Source organism: Lissotriton vulgaris, chromosome 1_1 (assembly GCF_964263255.1).
Source record: "Lissotriton vulgaris chromosome 1_1, aLisVul1.2, whole genome shotgun sequence".
In the NCBI taxonomy this organism is placed as follows: Eukaryota; Metazoa; Chordata; class Amphibia; order Caudata; family Salamandridae; genus Lissotriton; species Lissotriton vulgaris.
Genome location: NC_141685.1, coordinates 2,131,699,368 through 2,131,712,134, shown reverse-complemented (window position 1 = coordinate 2,131,712,134; position 12,767 = coordinate 2,131,699,368). Strand labels below are relative to the sequence as shown.

General features: G+C 43.5%; 1 protein-coding gene across 2 annotated transcripts in view; it reads right to left on the bottom strand.

Annotated features, from left to right (window-relative positions):
• The window catches only part of PTPRB (protein tyrosine phosphatase receptor type B), a 471,570-nt gene that overhangs the window by 68,605 nt on the left and 390,198 nt on the right, over positions 1–12,767 (bottom strand). The window lies entirely within an intron of this gene.

The following is a 12,767-nucleotide window of genomic DNA, read 5'->3' as shown; positions in this document are numbered from 1 at the left end:
CACTTTCTGAATATACATCCAGAAACTATAGAGGAGCCTGTTATGTCCCTGAGACTCAGATCAGAAGGCCAGCAGTCTAGCCCTTTGAGTCACTCTGGGATCCTGGGTTAAAGACAGAGTTGCAGGTCCAGTTTGTCTCCTCCATACAAGAGGGCAACAGGTCAGCACAGCAAGGCAGCAGCTCCTTCAGAGTAGCCGTCCAGTAGAGTGGCAGTCCTTGTAGCAGCACAGCAGTCATTCTTCCTGGCAGAGTGCCCATAGGTCCAGAAGTGTACAGAAGTGGTGGTGTCTGAAATCCTTCTTTTATACACAGTTGTACCTTTGACGTGGGGAATAGCTTCTAGAGCCATGCCTCTGAAGTGTACAGATTTCCTGCCTCCCCTGACCTGACTCCAAACTGGCTGAAGTGACAATGCAGGGTTGTTAGGCCCTTTGTGTGGAGACAGAACACTGCCTATTTGGGTATAATGAGGTTTGGCCCAGCTCCTTCATACTATCCTGCAAGTGATGGTCCATCCAGTCACACCTAAGCTCCCATTGTGTGTGGCTGTCTAGGAGGAATGCGGAAATCCTCAACTGCCAGCTACAACAAGTCATGTGAACAGAGACAGGCGCCAAGCACCAAATGGCCAAGGCAAGAAAATGTAAACTTTCTTAAAGTGTCATTTTCAGAATTACAATTTAAAACCCAATTTCACCATAAGTTAAGGATTTTAATTTAGGAGACACTAAGCATGAACCACTTATCTCTTCCCATTTGGAATTTACAATTATAAAATGTAATAAGGCAACTCCAATGTTATCCTGTGGAAGAGACAGGCCTTGCAATAGTGAAAAATGAATCTAAAGGTTTTTCACTACCAGTACATGTAAAACTTAAAAGTACATGTCCAACTTTTTAAATACACTGCAACCTGCCATTGGGGCTGTCCAGGGCCTACCTTAGGGGTGACCTGTATGTATTAAATGGCAAAGGTTTATTTTGCTGAGTTGACATAACAGGTTAAAACTGCGCACACAGGCTCTATACTGGCAGGCCAGAGACATAGTTATAGTCAAAAATGGTATTTTGGTTGACAAAGTAATCATAAAAAGTACAGCATATAATTAAAATAAAACTTAAAACAGTACATATACAAAGTTAAAAACATTGACATCTGACACACGCATGTTCATACCTGAAAGAAAAATAGAAAAAGGCCTCCAGAAGGCAAAACAGATTGGGGCAATATATTATTGCTATGATAAGCCACTTATATAGCCACCGTATTTCCGAGCATTGTAACATCAGATAAAGTGCAAATGTGAATTACTAAAAAGTTACATACTTCAACATAATAACTACCAAAAATCAATCAGAAACATATATGTAAAACTGTGGGACTGTTACATCGTTTTTTTGTAAAAAAATGTTTAGAAGCTGCAAAGGCTACCCTAGGTAAATGCCCACTTCAATTAAAACAGCATTCATTTCCTTCTATTAACAGCATCTTTTAAAAATGAGCAAATATTTATACAGTTAGACGGGGAATCAAGCTGTTGCAAAAAGACTAAAACTGCCCTGGGACTTCTAATGCCACTGGCCCGAATTACTGGAAATATAAGCCTTTTGGTAAAATCAAGATAAAATTGGCAAAAGAAAGTAAAATCCAACAGGCTCTGTGGCAAGGTTTCATCACAGTGGCATAATAATATTTTAGATGGGTAAAACTGACCAAGATGAAAACTGAGGTCCCATCTCACAATGCCGAATCTAAAACGGGTGAATAGCATTCTGTCCCACGTATTATCGGCCCATTACAGGTATGGCTCCAAGGATCAACAAACTTCCCTACAGAGGATTTAGTGAGTTTATAGCTCTCTCTAAGGCAGTACTTCTTCAATTTCAATGTGGTTTTCACCCATGTCATATCAGTTTGGGCAATGGTATCAGGCTCAGATTAGAGGTGTAGCATTCCTAAATTCGACAGCTCAGACTTTACATATTTTAACAAGGGGATATTCAAGCGTTTCCTCCATGAAAGACAATCCTTGAAAATCTCCCTGTTAAAATAGACAAGTAAATGCATCCAGATCGAACACCACAAGAGTAAGGGGGCCAGTTTGATGGTGTCTTCCTCAAAATCTACCCCCAGCTCCTGGTGCAGGATAAAGGTAGAACACGCATAAAGGAGCCCCATTAGTCTACCCAGCACCCTGGTTTTTTTTTTATCCTGAAAAGGGTTTGTGCTAATGTATCCCCAGATGCCTGACCCATACATATAAATTGGTAAACACTTTCTTCTATAGACTTCAAGCAGAGGGGCCACAGGTTTTATGCCAAGGGGATTGGCAAGATTGAAAACGTACCCTAGCGAGTTAACACATTTCTGGCAGACTTTAGCAGTACATGGACCCCAGCTACCCCTTGCATCAAAGACAAAACTCAGGTATGAAAACTTGGGGGTGAGAGCAACACTGTGACCTTGTAAGTAAAACATCTGTAAAGCGCGCAAATGCTGAGGCATCATGCCGCTAAATGTGGTGTGTACCAAGACAAGAGCTTTACCAGAGAGGGAAGTATTGCATTCTTCTTACTTGGATGGGAATAGCCAGGTTTCAGCATTTTCCTAAACAGGAGTCTATTTGGTTGTAACCTAGATACAACCGGTAGCCTATTCCAGAGCTTGGCTGCCCAATGGGAGAGACTTCTCCCCCCACCCCCCATCTAGCCTTACTAATTTTAGGGACCTGAACAAGACCTTTGCTGGCAGATCTTACGTCCCAAAATAATGGGGGAGGGGGACGAGGAGCCTAATAAAGGTCTAGTGACTTGTGCTCCTGAACGTTACGATTAAATCTCACAGGAGTCACTGTTCCTATAGAAAAGGAATAGAGAAAAAAACTATGGTTGTTCAATACTTTGTTTGCTGGGTACAGTGTGTCCTGATCTTGAAGCCCTCATACACCCCAAAGGATGTCATGCTTCATCATCGGGAAATGCTCCTCGTCGGGTTGGCGTTGCAATGTCCTACGGGTCCCCCGAAGGGTTACTTTATCGGAGATCTTTTCAAGATAAAGCCGTATGGGTGTGTGGGGTTGAGTGGCAGTGATGTCCTAACGTGAAGTCTAGAAGATGACTGGAGGGGTGGCTAAACAATTTATTAGAGAAAATGTCTCTCTGCCATCAGTAATAACCAGAAGGTTGTGCTGCTTAGAGGGAGATAATGACCCTCAGTAGCTGGAAGAATGTAGCATGCGCCCAATGGACATGTTTAATGGTCAACATGTTTCGCGCTACTTATTGGTCTCAGGAGGAGATCCCAAGCGCTTCTTCAGGACCGGAGTGCAGTCAGTGAAAAAAACAATAAGTGGCCTGTATCCGTTAATCTAGTGCCACTGAAAAGAGATATAGTATTCTAGATAGTAAGGGAAAAGTACCCCATGAGATGCAACTGTTGGTATCCTCTAGACAGTTTCTCGTAGGTATGAGTGGCCTGATCACCTACCCGACCTCACGCCGTCTCCATTGATCTTAGTCCCTCCAGGGGCCATGCCAGGAGAAGAGTTTCTGAAGGGCCTGTGGCCCCCCACCGTGTAGTGCTTTATGCACCAGACACAGAACCTTGAATTCAATACTTTGTTGGACCAGGTGCCAATGGAGGTCCCTAATGCTTTTGGGAATAGGATGGAATTTCGGGATGTTCAACAGCAGCCGAGCTGCAGCATTCTGCAAGGTCTGGAGTTTTGATAGTTGGCGTTTGTCAATGCTGAGAAAGAGAGCATTGCAGTAGTCAATTCTAGAAAGGATTAAGGTGACTACTGCGGTTTTTCTGAGTTCTTGAGGAATGAATGGAAGAATATTGAATAGGTTCTTTACAAGGAAGAAGCCCAAGGAAGTTAGGAGATGGATCTGACCTGCAAAATTGAGCTACACATCAAACATGACTCCTAGGTTTCTGACCTTCTCAATGGGATCAGGACAACGTCCTGCCTCTGCTGGCCACCATATGTGATTCCAGAGTGATGGTCCCTTTCTGAACACCACCACCTCCATTTTATCTGTGTTTAATTTAAGTTAATTCAGATGCATCCACCCAACGAGGTGCTTTAGACAGTTGTGAAACAACCCAGCCACTATTTCTGCAGTAGATTATGTGGATATGACTATCTGAGTGTCCTCGGCGTAAGAAACCAGCAAGAACCCATGTGCTTTGATCAACTTAGTCAGAGGAGTGACGTACATGTTGAACAGGGTCGGTGGCAGTGCTGAGCCTTGAGGAACTCTACAAGGGAGTGAAAAGGCCTCTGATATAAGGTTACCCCAGCACAACCTCTGTTCCCTAGCAGTAAGGAAAGACGTGAGCGGGGTTATCAGTATCAAACACTGCTGAGAGGTCAAGTAGGATGAGGAGGGCCCTCCACCCACTGTCAAGCTGTTTACGTATCTTCTCGGTGGCCATGACTAAGGCTGATTCAGTTGAGTGGTATGGTCTGAAGCCATGTTGGGTGGTGTTTAAGAGGTAGTTGGATTCTAAATAGCATGCCGGCTCTTGATTAATAGATTTTTCTAGAAATTTGGCCGTGAGGGGTAGGCAAAATATAGGCTGGTAATTTTTGACTTCGGAGGGATCTAGTGAGGCTTTTTTTAATGGGCCATATACAAGCCATCTTCCAAGAAGTGGGGAAGATACCTGACGTAAGAATGTTATTCAGGAGCGAGGTCAAATGGGTGCTAACCCTATCCGAAGCCATGTGAAGTATTGAGGGAGCACAGGGTTTCGACAGGGAGCCAGATTTGATGGATATTAGTAGTTCATTTACTCTCTCAGAGGTTAGAGAGAAACCAAACAGTTGACAGGTAGTGCGAGTTTCAGAAATAGTATCCTCTACTAACATCTTGTTGGCAGTATCTTAGCATTCTCTGTGAGCTTCTTGTAGACTGTTTTGTACTTTTGTCTGGAAAAAGTTAGCCATTTTGTTGCAGAAAGGTTGATGCAGTATCTTGATAATAATAATTCAAGAGTTGTTTCAAGAAAGTAGATTTATTCCATAAGAAAGGTGCGTCTGATAGAGCCAGCAGTAAGATGTAAACTGCCTCACTCTGGAACATACTACATTCCATTACAACTTCCAAATGGAACATAGAACATAAAGCAACATACTACAGTTGATCAGGAGAGAATTATTTTCCCGCTGAAGTTTGGACAGAGAAGTGAGAGTTTTAGAAAGCTCTCTAGTCGAATGTTTTGCTGCCTTTATTTTAGGAGTGAAGTTGTTCATTTTGGTGGTTTTAATTACTTCTTTGTATTCTACTAGGGTTAGACTACAATTAAGTTTACCCTGCACAACATAGTGTAGCCTCCAGGTGCACTCTAATCGCCTGCACTTCGATTTTATGTTTTTGAGTTCTGCACTATACCATAGGGCTGAGGCTTGATTTCTGCGTTGTTTAGTGAGTGTTTCTGGTGCCAGGTGATCAACTGCTGATCTGATCCAGCAGTCAACATTATCCGCAGCCTTATTGTTGTCAGGGACTAGCAAGGGTATGTGTTAATCCAGGGCCTCTTCTAGATCTGTTTTGTTGATTTTGTGCCACAGTCGGGTCTTAGCCAGAGACAATGTAATTTGAAAGGGCACTTCTTTCCTCCAGAGGAAGGAGTTTGAAGAAAATAGCCCTATGATCAGTCCAGATTAACAGCAATAATGTATCCAAGATAATGTTGGGGTTATTAGTGAAGATACCATCCTGTGTGTGACAGGCATTGTGCGTGGGCTCTGTGATGATCTGGGTCAGCCCAAAACCTGCCATATTATCTATCAGAAAGGATGTGTTTGCTGTGTTTCCTCATTCGAGATGAAAATTGTAACAAGACACTCTGTATGTTTGATTGGCTAAGATTACAGGCCATTATGAAGGTTTTAGATTTAGTAGTAGCAAGTCCAAGTGACCTCTAAAAATAAAAATTCTTGTAGTAGGATATTAAGGCCACTGGGGGTTCTCAAAGTAGGACTGAATCACCCTCATACAATAAAACAGGAACCTTTTTCCTGCCAACAGAGGGGGTGTCGGAAACATTATTAGACAGGGCAGCACCTAAGCCATTTATATACAATAAAAACAACAGTGGGGCTAGTGCACACTCCTGGCACACCACTCTCCCCAGCATATAGAAATCTGTCCACTCACCTGAGAGGCCAAACCTGACTGAGGCAGTGCGGTCATAGTTAAGGACTCTTAGGAACTGTACCAAATCACCATTCACTCCTAAACTAATCAGAATCTCAAGATGTCGAAGTTTCAGGAGAGGTCCATGAAGGCCAGGCCGATAGAGCCCTGCTTAGCGACAGTGTATTTACTGACCAGCAGGTGAAATTCAAGCATTGCACCACCGTGCTAAGCCCCTCACGGACACCAAATTGCACTTCCGACCGAATTTCAGACTCCCTGACCCAGACTAGAAGGTGTTACGGGACAACTCTCCCTACAAGCCTAATGTCGAATCTAACAGAGATATCAGACTGTAGCACCAAGAGATTGAGAATTGTCCTTTTTAAAAATAGGCACAATGACAGGAGTTTGCCATGATTGAGGGAAGCCCGTATTGCTAATTGTGTTAAAGCAATTACACAACAGGGGAGACCCTAGATCCAGCAATGGTTTGTACATATCCATAGGTACCCCATCTGGCCTTGGGGCCTTATTTATGGGGCTTTTGATTATCGCATACCTGACCTCATCTAGGGTAAAATCTAAGGCTAAAGAAGGGCCACCTCCTCCTCCGCAGGCTAGGCTAAAGTCTCAGACCCATAGACCACTTTAAAGTGATTAACCCAGGCTTCTTGAGCAATGGTGGTAAGGACAGTACTAGATGTTACTCCCAAAGTTTTAATATTTGTTGCCACTGCCCAAAAGGCCCTTGTGTCCTTCAGCCTACAATCCAGGCTGAGCTTTCCTCATGACTCATTCTGGAACTCTTTACACCTGGACCATTGGACAGCCTTATAATCTGCTCTACATTGTTGGATTTTGTTCATGTCCCTCAGTATGTTCTTTAGGGCCTCTTGTAGACGTATTGAGGCCTTTCTACAGGGTTAGTCAAATCATTTGACTTTGTGAGCCCCTGATCTACTGAGTTTCAAAAGCAAACTACTTGTTTTTGAGTTCAGCTTAACAAATTGATACTTGATGATCGTCAGTATAGGTGAGACATTCAAGCACTAAGGTAAGGTGGTTTAGACAACTAAAGTCGGCATTTCTCCGAGCCAGGCGCAAACACTGGGTCTTGGTTACTAGACATTGAGAGGCTACAATCTTGTGTCTGCCCCTGCTCCTAGGAATGCATAAACCAAACCTTAAGGGATTGTGGTCACATTTTGACCAAGTTGGATATAATAATAACCCTAGCACAACCCCTTTTTTTAACATTTCCAGCTGGAGAAGTGAATAAAATAATTGTTTCTACTAGCCAGGGAATTTTTAATTTTTAATCATTTCACATAATTCTCTCACTCCCTACCACTCACACCAATTTTTGCACTACAGATAGCCTATCTTCATAACAACTGCTCCTGCGTAGTCCGCAGGTCGTAGCACGCCCCGCATCGTAGAGGGACTGGAAGACCCCAATGATGAAGCATGGCACTATGGGATTCATAGTGTGTGAGGGTATTTTAAAAACACATAGTGCTTTTCTTTGTCAACTACAAGGATCAGTAACACTCACTGTACCTATACTTTACTATATATATTTAAAAATAAAAATAAAAACTATCTGATCGAATCCTATTGTTTGGCAACACTATGAGGACTTCCATAGATTACAGCCCTGGAAACCCTGGCCAGCAGGTTATGGGTAGCAAAAATATAGTCCATAACAGAGTAGTACTGCTCTTTCAAAAGTAAATTTCGTTGGATAAAATGGGTCACAAAATTCATTAACATTAAAAATGTAAAACTTTTTTTACATTGGAGGATGATTTGATGCAGTTTGTGTGCCAACGCAAGATGAACTTCGAGGCTTCAAATAAAATCAGGCAACACATTAAGATTGGCAATATGATCACATTCAAAACACCTATTATAAAAATGTATAAAACAGTACTCAATCCAGAGGGCCGCGTACATACAAAAGCTTAAAATAAATTACTGCTGGAGGGGACTGGAATGATACTAGATTGTAAGGTAACTTTAAAACAGGTAATTAAACCAGCAAGTGCCCTGCCTGATGAGGATGAAATTGCAGGAACCATGAGGGTATATGAACCATCAATGGCCATGTCTCCTGAAAGAAAACAATATCAAACTTGCCTCTGAACTGTCTCTTTTCTTCACAGCCCATTTTACTGGCAAGGCCAGCGATATTTCAAGAAAGGATATTTACCTCGTGGGCAGGGTCCGCATGGATGGCTAGATTGTTCTCATTGAGTGGCAGGAATAACTCTTCATAATTAGTATTTGTCAGGACCCCATTATTTACCATAACATGAGGTATACTAGGTTGAGCCACTGAAAGACCCAGGCCACATCTAACCCCCAGTATGGAACTCGGCTTGATCATATTAAAAATACTGAGTCAATCGATTTCTATCAGGTTGCCCGGGTGGAAAAGTGATTGTAAATAGGGAAGTTAAAGAGAAGTGATTGAGGTGCCACATGACCAGGGGAGCGCCTCCGGAGATGAGACATTTTTGCCAGGTTTCTATAAAAGAAACCCACGGGCAAGATCTTGACATAATTGCTTTTAATTTGCCCAGCTAAGGGGGCCAGATTAGGTCACCAGCAACCCTATGGCTCCTAAAGGTGACAATAAAACAGTCCCCTGGAAATTCTTTGTGCATCTTTCCAATCCATCCGACCCTTCTTGACGTAAGAACCTCGGGATCTACACAACCCTGGGGGCTGGAGATCCCATTGAATCAGTGTATAATTGTATTATTAGCTCCAAGTGGACTGGGTTTCTACAGGACTCAGAATTGGGACATTTGCCATAACTATAACATAGGGACATGCTGAAGATCACATCTTGTGGTGCACCCTAAGGCCCGCCCCATATATTTAGCTGGTAGAGTAGGATTTCCCACTTAGCATTGGCCCCCAACTTGTATACCAGACAACTCATGGTCCCTCGTCCGAGAGGGAACAGACATGGCTGACCCAGATACAGGGACTACACCAGTCATACAAACAGGCGATTTTCCGCCTCCCCAGTCTAGGGGGCCAACGCTCCTGAGTAGGACGTGAGGGTCTCTGCCCAATAATAGTATCACCCCTTCCTAATTTACCAAGCGTCAACGTAGCATCCAATTCACTCATTTTAGACTCAATAAGCTCAAAGTGCTCACACAGCCCTAATAACTTGGAGGCAAGGAGGTCGGAAAGCTCCCTGCTGAACTGTGCAAATTGTAATGCAAAAGCCTCTTTACAATTAAGAAAGTCAATAGGCATTGGTGTAAGCCTGGCTGAATTAGCTGTAGGTTTGAGAGTAGGCCCTCTTTTCCATTTGATGTGTGGAGGCAAGATTTGGTTGACAGACTGCATACAGAGAGAAGAAGCACACTTTTCAAAATGGTCACAACCCGCACTTTCCTGGCCCAATAGGCTATTTGATTCTCCGCCATCAGTAGGTAAGGCGGCTAATGATAGCCATTTTTCAGTGAGAAGGATTTTCCTGTCTATAGCCCCCACTGACTTTTCGATGTACCGATCAAGGGTGCCTACTTTCTTGGTAGCTACACTCTCAGTTTTGGGGCTAGTTTACACTTAGCCATCCTGCATGGGTGTAGAGCCAACAGTAAACATCAGGCGAGTCAAAAAGGGCTAAACTGTCCAATGCAGAGGAAAAAACAACGCCAAAGACTCACTTCGGGAAAAGTCACTATAAAAAAGCACAATACCTTTTTGAGGATAAAAACCTAGGGCTAGATGTAGGTAAATAGTATTTACCGATTCGTAAATACCGAATTTTACCGATTCGGTATTTACGGATCGGTAAATGCTATGTAGCTAAAATTTCGGTAAAAATTACCGAATCGTTAAGATTCGGTATTTACCGAATCAGTATTTACCGATTTGGTAATTGCCATTAATTCCTATGGGCCTGGAGGCCCATAGGAATGAATGTCAATTACCGAATCGGTAAATACTGATTCTGTAAAAGGGGGGAAACGTTGAAGGGTGGCAGGGTGTCACTTTGACACCCTGTTGCACCCCTCAATTGTTTATGGGTGCCCATGTTCCAGACATACATGCCCTATGGGCATGTATGTCTGCAACATGGCACTGAAGCAATTTGCATTAAATTGCTTTTGTTTTTTTTTCGTTATTTACCACCAACTTGTAGTTGGTGGTAAATAACGAATCCTAACATGGGATAATCAATCATTTAAGTGCTCTCTACATTAGGAATTCGGTAATTTACCGAATTGGTATTTAAGAAATCGGTAATTTACCGATTCCTTAAATTACTGATTCGGTAAATTACCGAACACTTAATTTCGGCCCCCTACATAAGAAAAGCCTATTACCGGTCGGTAACGGCCGAAATTCGTTAATTTCGGCCGTTACCGACCGGTAATGGGCCACCTACATCTGGCCCCTAGTGGGGTGGTCCAGCCCAGCCTCCTCCGGACTCCAGACGGGCCCACTCTTGGCCCACGCTTTGCCTGGGCACGGCTCTTACGTGTCCCACACAGCAAGAGAAGCAGTAGCACTAATTAGCACATTTGGGCCTTGCTCAGTTGCAGGTATAGAGCATCTCCAAGCGCGTAGAGTCTCAGGACTTAAAGTTCCTCAGGAGTGGCTGTATTGAATCCAGAGACATGTTTGAAGGGCTACTTAGGTGAGTGGCACAATCAGTGCTGGAGGCCCACTAGTACCATTTAATTTACAGGGATTTACAAATAAATTAAATGTGCCAATTGGGTATAAGTCAGTGTTACCATGTTTTAATGAGAAAGCACATGCACTTTAGCACTGATTAGCAGTGGTAAAGTGCCCATAGTCTTACGGCCAGCAAAAATGAAGTCAGCAAAAAAGGAGGTCTAAAGGCAAAATATCTGGGGGGGGGAGCAAGCCAAGGATACCAGGTCTAACAATAACTAGAGCTTGTATTAAGTAATATTAGATGTGCTCTATTCAGCTGAGGAAGCAGCATTTTTTAATCACTGCCCATTGTCACCAAAGCTGAAGATCTAGTCTAAGAATGGGGGGAGGAATATGTTCCATGATGTCAAACACTTTATTATAAAATCTTTGAGGCCAGGGTTGCTACAATGGAGCTACTACAGAATCAATGCTGTCAATCTATTTGCCTGTAAGTGACCGCAATGTTAGCGAGGTGTTTAACTAAATATTACTCTCATTGTTGTGGTTTGCGGGAAACAAGGAGCCGATGCCTACAATCTGCTGCGGGCGCCACTGAATTTAGAACTACAAGACTGGAGACAGGACATCCGCACACAGAAAAGGAACTCAGATGCTCAGAGTTCTACTGTCCCAGACGGAGTCAGATTCGCTCCTTAGCAACAAGTTTCAATAAGTATTTTACAATCTCGGAGACTTGTGCCTTGTCTCATTGGACATGGTGCTAGTGTGAGCAGCTTAACTTCACATCTTGAGAGTGTAAAGCGAGAGAGTTCTTCAGATCTTGTAGCGAGATGTACATTTTTAAACAGGGAAACATAAAATAAACCACAAAGTACATTTTAATGACAAAAGGCCTGACGTGTCATTGGCTAGGTCCCATCGCAGAGCTGGGTTTGCTCTGAGACTGCCTTGGAATGTGTCCAGTACTTTGCACTAGGCCCGCTGTATCAAACCACCACAGCTCAAAGATGCTGATTGCAAGGGTTTGCATGAATCCTGTTTCATCAATATTTCAGTGGCAGCTCCTCCGCTATGGCGGTGGAGCGTCACCCCCAGCCAGCGGCCTCAAACCACAAGAAAGGAAAAATGAAAAGATAATAAACACATTTTATTATCGTTTTATTTTTCCTTCCCTGCTGAATCTTTGGGGGCGGGGCCATTGGGGATGACAGGCTGCAGGAGGAGTGGTGTGCATTGTTGTCAGTGCACATGACTGTTTGGCCGGCCGTCTCAGGCCGGCAAAAACCATCATGCGTACTAAAGCAACCAGAGCTGCGTTATTGGGTTTAAGACAGCAGGTACAGGCTTCCAGTGTAACTGGGAGCACAAATTCATGGGGCTCAGGCCAATCCTGATGCTGCCTTTATGCTACCACCGGCAGCATGAGAGCAGCATCAGGATTGGCGTAAGTCTGAGTGGAGTCCGAGAACCTGTGCCTGCAGAGGAGAGCCGACTGTTCATCAACATCAGCCACTACTGCAACATTTGTGAGGCTGCAATCCTTCTCTGGATTCTTGAGAGTAGCTGTGGACACCCGGATGAAGGCTTGTTAGGGGTAGCGGAGTCCCAGCTCTGTCATTGCAATATGTTGGCATTTCAATGGCCGAGATGGCGATGCGCCACCAAAAATGTTTCACTTTGTGAAAGGAACATCATTTTTTGTGCATGCAGTAAAACACATATGTACGTAAAGTGTGCAGAAAAGGGGAACTCATGGGAATCCTGCAGTGGTGGTTGGGGCTGATGTCACCAGCTTAGAGGTCCCTCATTTAAAGCTTCCATTGTGCAAATGACTACTTATTGGCAAAGGCACTCATTCACCTTCTGTTGACGCCTGGCTCCCTGAGAGGTTGCATACAAATGATATATTCCTGAACTGCGAGGAGGAGGGGGGACATCTCTTTGCTTTTCCCTTTAACAT